This window comes from Pogona vitticeps, chromosome 3 (assembly GCF_051106095.1).
Source record: "Pogona vitticeps strain Pit_001003342236 chromosome 3, PviZW2.1, whole genome shotgun sequence".
Classification (NCBI taxonomy): domain Eukaryota; kingdom Metazoa; phylum Chordata; class Lepidosauria; order Squamata; family Agamidae; genus Pogona; species Pogona vitticeps.
Genome location: NC_135785.1, coordinates 190,677,320 through 190,695,697, shown reverse-complemented (window position 1 = coordinate 190,695,697; position 18,378 = coordinate 190,677,320). Strand labels below are relative to the sequence as shown.

General features: G+C 38.8%; 1 protein-coding gene across 4 annotated transcripts in view; it reads right to left on the bottom strand.

Annotated features, from left to right (window-relative positions):
- Positions 1-18,378, bottom strand: part of IL1RAPL1 (interleukin 1 receptor accessory protein like 1) — a 944,419-nt gene that overhangs the window by 834,631 nt on the left and 91,410 nt on the right. The gene's annotated exons all lie outside the window — the stretch shown is intronic.

Genomic DNA, 18,378 nt, shown 5'->3' with positions numbered 1-18,378 from the left:
TGGCCGCCTGGTAAAAAAAGGCTGCCCGCTGTTTTTTGGGATGGATTCGCTTACCGGGCAGCGAAAATGGACGCCCTATGAAGGATTTTCATTTAAAGGTGAGTCTGAAGCCCATAGGAACGCACTGAAGGGGTTTCAATGCATTCCTATGGGCTTTTAAAATTCGCATAGTGACGAAATTGTTTTGCAGCTATTTTTGCTGCACCAATTATCGTTGCTATGTGAGGCACCACTGTATTTGGTATTCCAAATAATGATGAAATAGTTCTAAATAAATATTTATTTATTTATTTGTTCGATTTATATCCTGCCCATCTGGTATATTCTAAATATGAGTAAATAAGAACTGGATAATTCTTAGTTGGTATCAAATGTGAGTCTGTTTTCCCCCTTCCCCAGATGTCATGGAAATGATCAGTTGTAATTTAGATCAAGGGCTTGACAGTGATGGCTGGATGTTTTCTCATATTTTTGAGAAAGAAAAATACTAGATATCTTGTATTAGAAGCTGATGTGGATGAAGTTGAAAGGCCATATCTCACTGTGAATATCTGACTCGAAATAAATATGTAATAAATGACACGGTAAGGGTGCCTCTTCCACAGCACTGCTGAGAATATCTCAGTAGTTGGCAAAGTTGGTTTTCAAAATAATGTCTAATTCTGCAGCCATTTCTCTACACAATTTCAATAAACTCCACAGGATAATTATTAGACATTGTAAATCACTGATGCTTGAATCGTTTACAAATTAATTAAATGATGGCAATCCTTGTAGAAATTGTTCTGCTCTGAATTCTTACACAGCAGTGACTGTCTCTGAATAGTGAGGTTGACTTGCCCTTCTACGATTCAGTTCTTTGGAGGCCTATAAATACCAGGGTGGTATTCCTCAGCATGCTTTTGGAAAAGGAGCACAGCAAAATTAATTTGCATTTGATACTGCCAACAGATAACTAGCTCTGTAACTGCTGGATAAAACAGTAAGGGTTTAAGTATTTAAATTTTTATTTATTAAAACATTCCTATGCTGCCTTTGGGGCTCAAAAGGCCCCCTTAAGTATTTTGCAATAACAATAATCTCAGTACAAGAAAAAGAGTGAACACTTTTTTTAAAAAAAACCTTTTCTTTTCAAAAGCATGGCCAGCAAAATTAAACTAGATCAAAAGCTTGGCTGACTGATAATATTTTAAATACCCACCTAGATACATTAAAAGGTCCAGCCTAACCATGTGATTTCTATCACCAAAGGGATTTTCATGACCAAAGCGCTGCTACCAAAAATTTATTTCCTGAGCAAATTTGGGGTACTTTTGGAGTGTTTTCAGGGACACTGGTAAGTATCCCTTTTCCATTTCTGTGCTACTACGTTTTTATGGATTTCTTCTCAAGTTTCATAAGGAATTGCCAAGATAGCAGGATCTGCTTCCCTGAGATTTCAGAACCAAAACCCAAAAAACTAGGGATGGACCTTTGTGATGTCACGGAGGGCAGACAGGCAAGGGTTGGGGAGGGCTACCGCCATGGCATGTAAAGAAAAAGATTCACTGGTTGCAAATTTGGTGTTCAATTCCCTGCCGTGCTCCAAGTAATAATGAACCTTCTCCTCCTCTCATGCTGCTTGCCCAGGAATTTCTTCCCCTACCTGGAGCCCCAGAGATACACATCACTTTTTGGAGACTTTAGCCAATGAACCTGCCAAGCCTAGTTTCGTGTCATGTAAATTGGCATGTTATGTTATGAAACACTTCATGTTTATGCAGTGGCTTTCAGTATTTTGGTTTCAGCATGAGTTCCACATTAATGAAAAGTTGGGACCCTTCATTTTTAATTACTTTTAAGATTTGAAAATATTAAAACCTATTTAAACCTATTGCCTCAATAGCAGGGGTTGTAGGCCTGTTTAGACTTTCTTGTTAAGGGTATAAAGGAAATACTAAATAACAGGGAATGCTGAATAAAGGGCAGCAGAGGGGTGGAGTAAACATTAAACATTATTTAAGATACATAGACATAAAGGCAAATGAAATATGTGGGTGGGTCACAGTACTCCTGTGACAAGTGATGTCCACTTTACTGATAACGTTAACGTTTTCATTACATCCAAGTGTGAATTGTCCTATTGAAATGTAGCATGTCTAAATTACTTCACTGTGACCAAAAAAAGAAAAGAAAAAGAAAAAGAAAAAAAGACTGAAAATGGCTTGGAGACAAAGTTGACACTAATTAGTTTAACTGTAGTGAATGACAGATGACGAAGAGTAATGACAGTTCCTTTTTAACAGTAATCCCATGCTACTTTGTAAAAAACATCAAAAGCTGGTCAGCTGGAAAATGCCACACGCCTTTGGGTATGGGAGCTGGGAGAAGAAATGAAGGCAACTACATTTCCTCGCCAGCAGGAGAAACAGGCCAGTCAGAAAGTGTCAAGCATCCCTGAAGCACTGATTCTCCTTCACACCAAAAAAGACCAAAAGCTCATCAGTTGACAAATGCTGGAATTTTTTGTGGAGAACTTCTGGATAACTGTATATAGTGATTCTTAAACCAGCTTTGGGGGGGGGGGGGAGACTGAATCATTTGTCATAATATTTTACAGAAAGTAATCAAATATTTACCACAACAGTACTGGTAAACTACATAGCTATCTAGATTGAGTACAAAAATGATATAGGTGGGATATCACTTGAGATAACTCAACTCAAGGAAATACTTTTAGTTTAGTTTAGTTTTTTTTTAACAGGATTGACCTCTTCGCAATGAATTTCTGGAATGGGCACAAAATCCGGCAAAAATCAGCAAGTTGTTTCGTATTGTTAATTTTGTTTGTTGGATTTATATCCTGCTTTTCTCCTCAAAATGGTACTCAAGAGAATACAAAATAGGATTTCTCCAGCTCCAGGAATGTTTTGATTGCCTTTAGATGTAGTCCAGTTGAGGGAGAACTCCAGTTTCCTCTTTGTGTGAAATTATTGGAAAGGTATCTGTTGCTTGAGATATGTGAAATGCCATGGAGAAATGCAACTGATTTCCCTCGAAATGTTTTGCTAGTGTTTTTTCTAGATAGATTCCCCAGAGTTACTTAACATTTGCTTTGCAATAGCACCTGAGAACTTTATAATATTCTATATTCACAAATGTCAGAGACCAAGTGCAAGCAAAAAAATAATATATATATTCTGAGCTGTATCAAGAGAATTCTGGTATGACTTTATATGAAATTTCCTGACATTTCTTCATGCAAGTCAACTTGTTTCAAGTTTACTAATCTTCTATGTCATGTCTCCAATACTGCCTCAATGCTAACCGAGGTGTTAAAAAGCACCATCTTCTCTAGCATTCAAACATGTTTAAGTCAATTTGTCTTATTTGAAGAACTGCATGAACAGCAATGATCTAAGCATGTTTGTATAACATATCACTTTTTAAATACACAAGTAAGGTTGACATAATTGTCAAGTGCATTGAATGTAAAGCTAAGAAAAGAAATGCTGAAGAAGCATCATAAGCTTCTGATTCAATGGGTTGTCTGAAATTGTAGGACAATAATCCGCTGAAAATCATAAAATGCTGAACAAATCTTAAATGCAACATTGTAAAATGGAAAAGTAACTCCTGCTGCAGGCAAACAATTTTGTTCTCCATACATGGTCCCTAGTGACCTATTACAGGGGAAGTTGTTATATGAAGTGTGTGGGGAGTGAAGGTGCCATTCCACAGAGGCCAAGATCTTGGAATAACTCCCTAGCTGAGATCTTGGGCTGGAGATAGCTCTCACAGAGTCCTGTGATCTTGCAGGAACTTCCCATCTGTTAGGGCCCTAAAGGAGGGCTGTCATTTTACCCCAATCCTGTCCAGGCATGAAGATGTCATGACTTTCCCTCCCACCCTCTTTGGTCCTAGGAAGATCTAGATCAACCTTGATCAACTGTGGAGTCTGGGAAGGAATTTTTCCATGCTGACCAGATTGCTGCTAAATGATCAGGATGATTTTTATCTTCCCTGGAGCATCTGCCACATGGCCTCTAGGGTCCAGTTGTCATTTTTTTTCTACATCCTTTGTGGCTGTAGTGCTGTTTTGAGTTTCCCTGCTGATCGTTCTGATGATATGAACTCTTCAGAACTTCCTCAGAGGCAGTGGACTCTCTTTCATTGAAAACTTTTTAAACAAAAGTTGGATGGACAGTTATTAGAGATTCTTTAGCTGTGGATTTCTTACCTTGTTGGACTATATGACCTTTAGATCTGTCCCAAAGTTAAAATGTGATTCTAAATGTCTCATCTGTCCCATAAAGCAGAGTCACCTGGCCTTGGGAAGATGAAGAGTCATGGAAGCTCCATACTCAAACATTTTACTAGATCTAATTCTCTGATCCTAGAACCTAAAGTTCTATCTTCCACATTTTTATAAGAACTTCAAATATCCCACTACCACCAGTGGAAAAGAATAGAATTGTGCCCAAAGTGAAGAAGGAAACCACTGGACCACCGTATCTCATTTTCTATCTAATGCCTTTTTACAGTGCTATTTATTCCTTTTAATTTTCTTGATTTGTACTTCTGTGTTTTTATTCCAAAAATATTTGCTTAGCACCTGAACTTTAAAGAAAATTCATTAAACATTTACACTCTGCTTACATCTTCTCCTGACATGTAAAAACAGACTGGGCTTGTATTGCTAAAGTAGACAAAGCACAGGAGAACAATCCTTAGCAAGCAGGACTCTGTAAAAAAGAACAAGGAACTTCCATGATTTCTGTAATTCTTTTTCAAAATGAAGCTCCCTTTGAGTCAATATACAGTGGTGCCTCGCTTAGCGATGTTAATTCGTGCAGAAGAAATCGCTGCTAACATTGCTAAGCAAAAATAAAAAGCCCATAGATTAATGCGTTCCTATGGGCTTAAAACTCACCTTTAAGCGAAGATCCTCCATAGCGCCGCCATTTTCGGTGCCTCTAAAGCAAGGAATCCATGCCTGAAAACAGCGGGTGGCCATTTTGTTTACCCAGTGGCCATTTTGAAACCACCGATCAGCTGGCCGAAAATGGGGGCTTTGTGATGATCGCTTCCCTGCGATCATCGCAAAGCGAAATTTCCCCATAGGGAACATCGCAAAGCGTCGCTAAGCAATTTCATCACTATACGGAGCAATCGCTATGTGAGGCACCACTGTACTCCTACACTAGACAATGCTCCTATGCTTCTTTGACAATTGTACAGTACATAATTAAACATGTAATTTGGGTTTCATATGGAAATTTCCAAAATGTGAGAAGGCTGATACAGTGAAGATGGTTGTTAAATAACTAGATTTCAGACCATTTAAATGTTTACTGATCAACACCAGCACTCTGGACCTGGAAAATGGGCCCAGAACTGGGCCAACAACCAGAAAAGTGTTAATAAGACACCTTGTCATACCACTACATGTGTGGCATTTTTTAACCTTCAAAAGCAATCATATATATGAAAAAAAAATACACAATATATTGAAAAAGCAAATTTACCAAAAGTATCAGAAGTATCAGAAGACATTAAAAATCTACTAAATAGGGAAATAGCAATGATGGAATTGACCGAATCTATCAAAACAAAAAACAAAAAATGATAAAATTACAGGACCAGATGGATTACCAGCAGAATTTTACAAATCTTTTCAGGACATAATATACTTACCTATGAAAGAAGTTTGCAATGAAGTCTTAACAGAAGCCAAAATACCAAAAACATGGCTAGAGGCAAACATTACTCTAATACAAAAAGAAGATGTGGATCTAAAACAAATAAAAAACTACAGACCGATATCGTTCTTAAATGTGGATTACAAAATTTTCACACCATTTATGGCAGAGAGACTCAAAAAATTCCTGACAGAATTTATACATCAAGATCAAAATGAATTCCTACTAAAAAGATAGCTAAGACATAATCTAAGGATAATTTTGGATATATTGGAATATTATGAAATGAAACCAGGGAAACAAATGCATTACTATTCCTTGATTCTCAAAAAGCATTTGATAATGTCAGCTGGCAGTTTATGATACTGCAGTTGAATATAATGGACTTGGGAGAGACGTTTATAAAGGTAATTAAGACAATCTATAAGAATCAAACAGTAAAAATAATCATAAACAGTGAACGGACCAAAGACATTAAGATTAAAAAAGGCACAAGACAAGGATGCCCTCTCTCCCCTCTGCTGTTTATATTGACCCTGGAAGTGCTCAATAGAAATGTGAGACAGGATCCAGAAATTAAAGGAGCAAAAATAAAAGGTGAAAGCTACAAGCGACAAGCATTTGCAGATGATTTGGTATTTATCTTAGAAGATCCACTGGAATCAACACTGAAATTAATATAAAAAAATAGAGGAATATGGAGAAGTATCAAGACTGAAAATCAACAAGGAAAAAATGAGTTATCACAAAAAATCTAACAGCAAAGCAAAAAAACAAAAACCAACTATCGGAAATGTCAAAGTTACAAATAGCTTAAAAGGTTAAATATTTGGGAATATATCAAACCACATGATGTGCAACCATCAAAGAAGACAACTTTGTAAAATTACAAAGAAGATTCAGAATAGTTTAATACATGGAATTTGTTCTACAAATGGCTAGAAGATCGGAGAAGGGATTAAAATCACCAAGACGCAAAAATAGATGATTACTGTATAAGCAAACCCATGTAACACGATATTTAACAAGCACAAAATGAATATAGGTATAGTGAAAAACAACCATATGTAGACTCCATTACAGTAGTCCACCACATACATCACAAGCAGATAAATAATCAAGTCTTTCCTTCACATACAGAATTGCAGTTGGTGTGCCGTATTATGCTAGTAAAAAGTGTCATTGTCTGCGATTCCACAAAGACAGGTCTCCTAAACCACACACTTGGCTTTTTCTGGGGAGTGCCAACTGCACCTCACATCAGAATAGTTTCTTTTCCACTCACAGTACTTCTCTCTTAAGTCTCAGCTCATTTACCCTCCAAACACTGGTTCAAGGAATCAACAGCTCCCCAGTTACTCAGAGATGAAATTGAGATCTAAAGTCGGATCACCCTTATACTGGCCAGTACAATTCCCCTCCTTTTTCATTCTGTAATAGGTTCCATATAGATTAGAATAATGGTATGGAAAGATAAAACAGCTTTCTGCCCTATCCCAAACAAATCTTAAACACAATTCTGTCATTGCTTTCATCATTCTGAAGTGGACGAATCTGCTGAATCCAGGTAGCCTCTCCATTTAAACCAGAACCCCCTTTTAAGGCAACCCAGTCACAGCAGTCACCCCCTCTTTAGACCATTCTTTGAATACAGTGATGGAGGGGGTGGGATGTTCCCCTCAGTATATATGTGCTCTGCATGGTTATGTAATGATTGTAAGTAAATAGAACTGAGGTAATTTTATGAAGGGTATTTTGCTTTCTTAGACTGTAAGTAAATGCAATTGAAGAAATTTTATGGATGGTGGTTTTTAAACGGTAGTAACAAATTTTAAGTTTTGGTTGACTTGGCTTATATTGACTTATTAGCCTCAGTAGGAAGACACGTATATAGCAGGGAATGGGATGGAGGGAGTTAGATACAACAGGAATGCCCAAGGTCCCTCAGTGGTTGTTAAGGATCTTTTACAGTCATGTGCAGATCTCAGTGTTAGGTGGTGAGAGCTCCTCAATAAGTGACAAGAACACCCAAGTATTTAAGCCAAAGCAGAGTACAGTCAACCCTCGACTTACGAACTTAATCCGTTTCGTGACAGCGTTCCTAAATTGAAAAGTTCGTAAGTCGATTTCCCATTTCCCATAGGAATGCATTGAAACCCCATTAATCCAATCCGGCTGAATAAAAAAATACTGAAATAAATAAATAAATAAATAAATAAATAAATAAATAAATAAATAAATAAATAAATAAATAAATAAATAAATAAATAAATAAATAAATAGCAGCAAACACTGCAAGCCCCTGGTCCTGCAAAAAACAACCCCACCAGCCCAATCCCACCCTACAAAAAAGGAGGAAAAAGCAGCACCTTACCTCCGCAGCCACTGCCAGGCCACAGCTCCGCCGCTGCTGCTGGACCAGGACTGCAACTGCCGCTGCCAGGACAAGACTGCTTGGGAGCAGCCCTTCTGGAGGAGCCGTGGAGTGGGAGAGAAAGGTGATCCAATCTTTCTTTCCCCCCCACGCTCAGGAACAGCCCCAGTAGCGGTGACAGAGGTCCAGGCCCAGGAGCAACAGCAGATAAAGGAAGCAGGGAAACTGGGGAAGCCTCTGGCAGCAGCAGTCATGGCAGTGGGGTGGCCCAGAAGGCTGAGCCTTGCGCGCCCGGGCAAGCTGGGTCCTGGGAACTCCCTCGAGTGCAGGAAGAAGGTGGGGGTGCAGAAAGGAGGCTGCTGAACGAGGGTGGATGTCGGGGTCACAAAATCTCGATGGGGTGGGCCACCCTCTCACCCATCCACTTACTCTTGAGTAAACTCCTGAACCCCAAACTGAGTGAGGCTCGCTCACCAGAAAACCCACCAAAGATCATGCTGCAATAGGCACGGCATGCAAGGCATCGTGTGGTGTACGTGTGGGGGGAAGTGACAGCACTGCTGGGGCAAAGGGGGATGTGGGGGCGAAGTCCCAGTGATGGGCGCTCACCAAGCAGAAGCAGCTTCACCTCCCGCTGAGCCTCCCTTTTCCTAGCCATTGGGGTGAAAGAGCTACAAAGAAGCAACCTCTTCGCCACCAATGGTTCAAATTTCCCGCCCTTTTCCCCTGCCTTTTTTCAGTTTGTAACTCGAGGCTCAGTTCGCAAGTTGAGGGAATATTTTCTGATGAGAGCGGTTCATAAGTCGAAATGTTCGTAACTAGGGCCATTCGTAAGTCGAGAGTTGACTGTAGGTCCTGCTTCCCATGGCAATCTTTTAAAATTATACTATTATAATTTTAGTATGTTATTTTTCTAATCATAGTACGTAGACTACAAGGAAATCCATTTCCTACAGCTCACAATTTAACAAACATAGTCTAAAAGGGGGGGGAGGAGAACATCAAACTTATGTGGGCATTTTGTAATTAAAAATGGGAACACCTTTGGAACATCAAATGGATATTTCCTTTCAAGATTTTTTGGGGCCTTATCTAAACCCCAGTAAGATATTTTTGAGACTTGAGTAATTGATTCAGGGGACATGGATAATGCTTTAATTCAGCTTAATTCAGTTGTCATAGGGATAAATAAGATCAGTAAAGTTCTTGGATAAAGAAAGAAATACAAGAAGATACGAAACAATAGCTTCCTTGCATCATAACAATCCATTTTCGTGGGCTTATTTCCTTTTGTGAAGCATGGGGACCCCAGAATGCATCTGGGAGAACTGAGTAAGGAAAAATTGAGTAGGGCAACAAAAATCTAAATTTGCATTTCTGTGCTTGATAACCCTAATTCTTCTGTGCTTTTTTGGGCTAAATTTTTATACTTCTCCAGATAATGTGACCATGGAGAGCAATATCTGTTTAAGAAGACCAGCACATTCCAGTGTGAGGGGAACAGGGACATAATCTTTTACAGCTGTCCTGATTTCTTCTAGAATCAGGAAAAAGGGTCACAACATCACAATGACTGCACCTTGCTTTTCTTTTCTTGCTCACTGAACACATATCTTAGCAACGCTAAGTGATATTACCTGAAGTAATGATGCACAGTCAATATGAATTCCATCAGTGCACATGGATATAGCCTTCATTATTTCAGAAACAAGGTGACTTTGATACTGGGAAGGAATTATCAGGTATTCAAGGGTCATGATATCAATGTCTAAAGTTATACACCAAGTAAGTCAAATAAGTGTATCAGTTTTGATTATATTTTTAAAGAATAAAGTTGATTATGTAGAGATCTCACATTTCTCACAACCAACATATAAGGATTTTTTATTATTATTAATTTGTGCTGTCCTCTGAAGATGCCAGCCACAGAGACTGGCGAAACGTTAGGAAGAACAACCTTCAGAACACAGCCAAAGAGCCCGAAAAACCCACAACAACCATTATTAATTTTGCTTGCAGTGCCAATGCAACATTAAGATTTTTTGAGCAAGTCAAGATGGTGCTGTGTATATCAATGCATGATGTATGAAGCTGAGTGGTACTCAACACCCTCTGGTCAAATATTTCCTATATGATATAAACAATTTTTTTTAAAAAAATAATCTTATATTTCTTTAAAAAAATAAATACTACAGTTTAATAATATTGGCCAGTATCTTGTTGCACAGCTCTGCCTGCACAACAAGGATGATGTCAGTGGCTAAGGTAGATGGCCACTAATTAAGGATTTCCTTTTTAGACTTCAGGGTGCATACAACATGTGCACAAATGATATGTAGTTGTTTGCATCCCAAATTGAAAGAAAGTTTCTTCCATTGATGTCATTTTGCTGTGGTCAGTGACATCTTGTCCATTGTGCAGCCACATCTACACAACAGGATGCAGACCAATTAAGCATGGAATTGAGGATGGAAGTCCAATATCAGTAACCATCCAGATACGTAACCAAACATTATTTAACCTATACTATGGTGCTGTTTGCTCCAATTGCCAGATAATTTATAAAATATAATAATGTTGTATCCAAGCTATCTTTTTTCTTTTTTCCCTAATACAGGTAAGAAAAAGTCTAACATTGGATTTCTCATTGAATCATCATTGGAACATCCTCCTCTCCTCACTGCCTCCAAACTGGGGGATACAAATACTTATAACAGCAACAAAAATATACACTATGTCAGGCTCCTGACCTTACCTTTTCTAAATATCCATCTATAATTGTCACAGAAGGAGTAATACCAAACATCTACTTTGTTTTTCCAAATATACTGCATTTGAGGACACACAAACTTGAAATAATGTTTACATGATCACACAAGCACCAGCAGAAATTAGGCAAAGATTTTATGTCAATACTTCAAATATGAGATGCTGGGATTAGAAACTTTTGACCTTTACACACTCAAAAGCTATTTCAGTTATTTGGCTCATAGGCAGTGTACTTTTTTAAAATGCTGTCACCCTCTTTGAATATTTTCCCTACTTTGGGGTTGTGTTTAACACTACTGGTTCTGAACAAGGACACAAGTATTTACTCATGCTGCCTCACATTTACAACAACATCCTTAAGGCAGATCTCCTTGGCTATATAATGGTGTGATAGTATCATATTCATCATGTGACATCTGATTAGCTGGGATCACATTAAGGCAGTGTCAAGAAGGAAAATAAAAAGAGAGAGCAGTTCAGAGAAATAAACTGCCACAAACAGGTGAAAAATCAATTAATAAACTGAGCAAGGAGAATATCAGGAAGCATTTTACTCCCTATCCTTAGGAGTACCAGTTGTGACATGATCACGAACTATTTGATTTATGGCCCCTACCATAATACCAGTCAGAATCAGAACCAGAGAGACAGGGGGGACTGGTGAGTGCATTTTCAAAGTTGTTATGACTCTTCTCCAAGTTTTAGTCTGTACTTTTCATGAGTGCAGCCAAAGATCCAGAACCTAAGTGGTTAACTGTAGCTGAGGAGAATGCTGAGCGATTGGAAACACAAACAACTGAATCACCTCCAGATTCTCCTCCCCCAGTAGGAAGACTTATGATGAAAAGGTCAGAGGATCGCTTGAAGGCTGCCTGCAGAAACATCCAATCAACTAGCCCTGAGTTCTGACAGGATGAAAAGGCTTCCAGCAGTTCAAGGACTAATGGTTGTTGTGGGTTTTTCGGGCTTCTTGGCCGTGTTCTGAAAGTGGAAACCACTTTCAGAACATGGCCAAGAAGCCCGAAAAACCCACAACAACCATTAGATCCCAACCGTGAAAGCCTTTGTGAACACAGTTCAAGGACTGTTTTTACTATATAAGCAGCTCTTATATAGTAAGAGCTGAAAGTCCGTGGAAGCAACAAGTCAAATCTCTGGCTTGCATCCACATTCCTGACTACCTTGAACCTTGTTCTTTGGACCCTTGGACTCTGACCCTGGACTATGTTGTGCATTTTGGCTTTGGACTCTGACCCTGGACTACGTTGTGCGTTTTGGCTTTGGACTCTGACTGTGAGTTGGATTTGGTATTTGGATATCAGCTCTACATTCTCTGAATTTCTGGTTTATTGGACTCTGCTGTTGTAACCCCCGGGAACGTGACATTACTTTACATGTGTGAACCCTACTTTGAGAATATGGTTCAGCACCATGGATAGCTCCAAAGATTTCATGGCACCCCCACAACTGGCATAATCAGCCTACACTGCACACAGATACCCATGTCATATCATGTTTCCCCAAAAATAAGACAGGGTCTTATATTAATTTTTTGCTCCAAAAAACTCACTAGGGCTTATTTTCAGGGAATGTTTTATTGTTTTCATGTACAACAATCTACATTTATTCAAATACAGTCATGTCATCTTCTTCTGGTTGCTTCACAATGGTGGAGGGTGGGGTTTCACTTAACTAGTGCTTATTTTTGGGGTAGGGCTTATATTATGAGCATCCTGAAAAATCATACTAAGGCTTATTTTCAGGGAAACAAGGTAGCTATTATTTATAACCCAATAATGTTCCTTCTTTGCACCAACAGAAGGTTTCTTCCATTTCCTATCAGGCTCAGAGCAAGGATAAATGCTCATTGTTACTGTATTAGAATAAAATATTTAACTCTTCTTCCCTTTCACACAGGTTTTTAAAAATCAACCAAATGTCAAGAGTAGTCTGGTCCATGGAGTCTGATAAAAGTCATTTTCCTATGTTTATTCCTAATCCCCCCTCCCAAAATTAGTTCAATAAGCACGGAAAGTGGAATGTTACTCCAATCAGGGAGCATGAACAAAATTTTGATTTGATGTTATGATTATGAACACAGGGGGAACTTAATTACTAGGTTAATTTTCTTGTTACCTCAGGTGTGTTTTAATGAAACACTGTATGAATTCACTGGATTTGTTGATTCTTTTAATAAGTCTATTTACTTTCCCGTTCTTTCCATCTTCAATCATGTCTTTGTGCTTAAGCAGCTCTCTCCTAAACATATCTACTCTGACATTAATGCAAACAGGAGAACGAATGCAAACCCACCCACATTCTGGAGCTTATCTGAGCAAAAATCTCACACCATTATAAAGCATGAGTGAAAGCTCATGGATAGTTTCAACTGCTAAAAGGTACTACTGTATCCTGTAATATTATCTTAAAGGGCATCAGAGGTTATTTGCTATGCCTTGTGAGCCATTGTACCAACACAGTGACTCAAGAGGATTTAGCTCGACCATTGCTGAGTTGTACCATAACACCCTAAGACAAACAAGTCATTAGATTCTTGAAAACCAGTGTAACCTTACATTCCATCTCCCTGGAAATAAAGGACCAGATAAGCAACTTCTTTGCACTGGTCACAATCCTACTTAGGAGAAAATGGATAATAGAACCACCCATGTTAAATTGTACCATTACAGATAAAGATATTTATATGAATCCAGTTACCAGTTCTCACTTGTGTAATATGTAGAATGTGCACGCAATGCAAGCTAAAGACATGTCCTATAAATTTGGGCCTCCAACAAAATGTTACAATGTTTCTTCAGCTCTATGAAGAGCATCTTCTGTTTAAGACTTCATCAAGGCCAAATATGGAGCTTTGTAGTTCATTTCAAGCCCCACCAAAGGAGGTGAGAGTTTCAGACGTGGGAAGGGAAGAATTGCCTTGGATGGACATAGGAGATGATAGAGAATTGCCTACAGGTTAACTGTGGTGTTGTTTAATTTTTGTTTCAGGCATGTAGAAAACAACTGTAAACGACAATTTATAATGAAAATAATGAATCCTCAGCATTTTCCATGAAGCATTTATGTACATCATCTTCTCCATTCCATTCTCTTAAGGTATTTTTAGTAGCAACATCATGTTATAGTACCATGAGGAAAGGGATACATCTGAACCACTGGAACCCACTGAGCAACATTACTGAATTTTGAATTTATTACCTTTACTACTACTTTGTATTGCACTCTTGTATTAACCTTCACTGTAGTATTTTTCCATCTCTGTTTTCACCATATTATTGTAATTATAACATTATTGTATTCACAGTATTTTCAGACTGCTTGATATAGTAAAATCTCTAAGATCTCACAATATTAAACAGTGTGAATTGTATATGCAGTTCCATGCAGTGATATCCTTCTTATTCCATGGTAACTAGAATGCCACTCTAGATCATAAGTAATATTTCTATTTGTGCTTTCCAGAAAATAACAGGCTGTCTTTCAAGAGTACATATTTATGAGCCAGAATCCTGCTGCTCACTTCAGTACTAAGTCCAATAGTATGCAGAAAGACTGAGGAAAGTTGGCGTACAGTATTTATCCTGGAGAAGGGAAGGGTAATATGATAGCCCACTGGTTCTTAACCTTGGGTTACTCAGGAGTTTTGGACTGCAACTCCCAGAAGCCTTCACCACCAGCTGTCCTGACTGGGGTTTCTGGGAGTTGCAGTTCAAAAGCATCTGAGTAACAAAGGTTAAGAACCACTGTGATAGCCATCTTCAAGTATTTAAAGGGATGTCATATGGAAGATGGAGCAGGGTTTTTTTTTATCAAGAGGATAGAACCAGAAGATTCAAGCAATGGATTCAAGTCACAAGACAGGATATTTTGACTACGCATTAGGAATAACTTCCTAACACTAACAACCAGTTGGCAATAGAATCAGCTGCCTCAGAGCATGGAGGACTCTCCTTCACTGGACATTTTTAAGGAGATGTTGGATGGTCACTTAGCAGATGGTCAACTTTCAGATGCTTTACCTGGGAATTCCTGGACAGGCAGAGGACTGAACTTGTTGACCCTTGAGATCCCTTCCAGCTCTACAGTTGTATGATTCTATGACTGATAGACTGAACATGAGAGATCCATGTAGGATACCACAGGTCCCTATGGGTGACCAGAGGCTGCTTTCTCCACCCTGTGGTCACTGTGAGACTCCACAAACAGCTCTGATTTAGTCTGTATTTACACATTTGTCTGACGGCAGTGTACTTCTGCAGTTTTCAGCAACCTGAACAATTTTGCCTTTTCTTTCTTTTTCAGAGAATTTTGAACATTAGATAATGTCATGAATTCCTTTAGATAATTAGCTACATTTTAAAACAGATTTTCACTCAGCTGCCAATATTTTCGTACCTGCCAGGATGTGTGCTTGGCAGGAATGTAGGGTTGTATGATTATGTTTGGAATAATGCATTTTTCTTCTTAAATAAAAAAGGGGGGATAAACAAAAGCAAGGATTTATCAGCTTATGTATATAGGCGTCTCTGTTTTGAAGGCTCAAGCACTGGGAGATGTGAACTGAGAAATCCAATCTAATAGGCTAAACAAGGGAGATTGGTCTGAATAGCAAAAATCCATGGACATTCAGAATGTTAAAGCTTCCACAGGCTTATAACAACATACAATACTCTGGGGAAAATTTGGGCTTTCAAATTTTAATTTCCATGGCAGCACTAACAATGGCTACTCGTTTTAGACAATACAGTCTCTAAAGCAGCCTTGTTGTGTTCATTCCCTTTTGTTGCAAAAAAAAAAAAAGGCTTAGATGTCGTGTTGGTACACCCACACTCGTCTGTAGTGGTCTGAGGAAAGTAGAGCACAAATACACAGTGACAGAACAAGCCTCACAGAGAAAGAGTCCTCCAGCAGTCACTGTTGGAAACCATCACAGTCACATTGACAGTTTGGCCTTGTCAAATGGCTGCATTCCAGCAACATGTTGATCAAATCAGGATCTTCCTGCCAGTAACGTTCATGGAAAAGGCCTTGTGGACTTACAAAACTTCTTCCGCCATAACTCTGTTTCAACAATTGTAGTTCTTCATTGACTCACTGTACCCATGGAAGCTCACAAGTTGCTGAGCATATCTGTATTACTTCAAATGTATACTGAAGCAAATCATTCAAAAAATTGCTCTTTGTGTACTTGTTATTAGTTACACTTCTTTGGCAGTCAGATTGCTGTTACCATGACCTCCGCTGCAAAAGTAATTTGTTGGATTGTTTTATTTTGCCATTATCAAAATCCTGAAAAATTATGGGAAATGCTCTGTACTTCTCTCTAGTGGCTACTCCTGATACTACATTTTGGATAGATTGAGAGAGACAGAGAATGAGAGAGGGAGAAAGAGGGAGAATCTGGCTCTGCAGCCTGATACCTAAACCATTTCTCTTGCCTCTGTAAGTGACTTGTAAGTGAATGGCAGAAAATCTGAAAAAAATCCTGTAAAACTGCCTCTAATATAATCTATTAAAGTGACATATGAAAGTAACAAGGTGTTATCTTTTATATGTAAGTAATTTACGTGTCACTTATTACTCATTACATTAGTTGTTATAAGAAGTTTCTACTTATAGGTAACTTTATTAACACAGTTAACCGTTACTTGTAACTAGCTACTTCCAAGCTGGATCTAGGAGATGCCGCAATGGTTGCAACTAGCCACTGTGGAATTCTCACAAGGCTCTCTGAATGCTACTTTGTTAGGTATTCAGTACTGAAGCAACACCGCTAAAGCCTCATGAGAATAATCGTACTTAGTCACTTGTATCAGACCTCATACTAACAGATGACTCAGTGTTAGATGCGATCACTCAAGGTACCAAAAATTACATAGACAACAATGCTAGTTCCTTGGTCAAACAAGAGTACAGTAATTAAATTCTGTTGCTCCTGCTCATAAATTTGTTGATATAAAAATATCCATAGAAAGATAAAACTACGGCCTAGTTTAAACTCCAGCACAGTGTCTGGCTCTCTCTCCCTCTCCCTCTCTCTCTCTCTCTCTCTCTCTCTCTCTTTTGCCAATGCAAGTCTGTCTAAATGACACATATTTGATTCAGGAATCCATCTCAGCACTTGCTAGTTCCATTAACCTATTATTTCAACAGGATAGCAAAGCATTCATTCACACACAACCAGTTTTTCTGTTGTAGAGCTATATGATTTTTTTTTGGATAAATCTAAATCCTTAATGTCCCGTGTGCACAGACAATTCAAATATTTTTGCTTACAATAATAAAAATGAGAGGGGGACACATAACAGAGTTCTGTGGACTGAGAGGGAGAGTGTCTTACACCAGAATTGTGGAATGAATCCTTGTGGCTTTGATTAGGGGCTATGCCAGAGGGGGGAAATCAGTGTTTTATGCATCTGTAAAGTCTCTGGGTCATCTACTGAAGAAGACAGCTAAAGGTACAACTACTAGTGTATCTTGAACACAGAGACTCCTATCCTGAAGCCACACTTTGTGTTCGACATCCCCAGTAGACTCAGGAAGCCCTTAGGAAAGAACAGGGAAAGAAAATGAGAGCCTCTTAAATATGATACCTAAATGAGTACAAACCAACTGCCAATTTATATATCATATGCAATGTTCTGGTTTTTAGGGTGTGTCTGTTTTGTGTGGGGTTTTTGTTCTTGTTGTTTGCTTGTTTGTTTTTCAAACACATGTTCATTGATGCAACAAACTTACAGCAAACTTGCCATTTACGAACCGGCTTAACAACTGTGGTGAGCTGGCTGGACAACTCAGTGAGCTGTATCTGGCTGTGGAGCAAGGTTAGGAGTTTGATTCCCCATGATGTCTCCTCTGAATAGAATGCAGTACTGCGATTCAATGACTTTGCCACAGGACTCTGAACTGACTTGAAGGCACACAATTATTAGCTAGCTGGATAGCTCTGTGGTTTGGGTATCTGGTTTCAGAGCCACAGATTGGGAATTCGATTTCCCACTATGCATCCTAGAAGAAGAGTCAGTTATGTTGTCTTAGACAAGGTGCACCATCCCAGAATGCCACCAGAAGGGAATGGTAAAAAAAAAAACTTGTGTGTGTTCTCTGTCTAGAAAACCCTGGGAAGATTCAGCATAAGTCAGAATTAACTTGACACCACACAATTATTATTATATTATTAACAACAGTGGAACTCAATGGTTCTAAAACATACTTATTGGAAAGGTTGCTATACATTTCAGGAATGCTTTCTTCTCATTTTCAGACAGATTCATCCCCTCTCATCTTTTCAATTATTGCTTGCATCACTTTGTGAAATGGTGTGAGAGTGTTCAGAACAAATAGGAGCCATGCAGAAAAGAGAAAGTATCTTTGTTGCTATGGCAAACAAGCTGATGCTCTCTGCCTCACACATCTTAAGAACAGAGGCCTAGTCCAGCAGGACTCTTCACACTTAGTGCAGTGCCTTGTTTCTCAGAATGGCAGACCAGAAAGATGCCCACAGGAAGCTCCAAGCAGGACACCATGGCAACA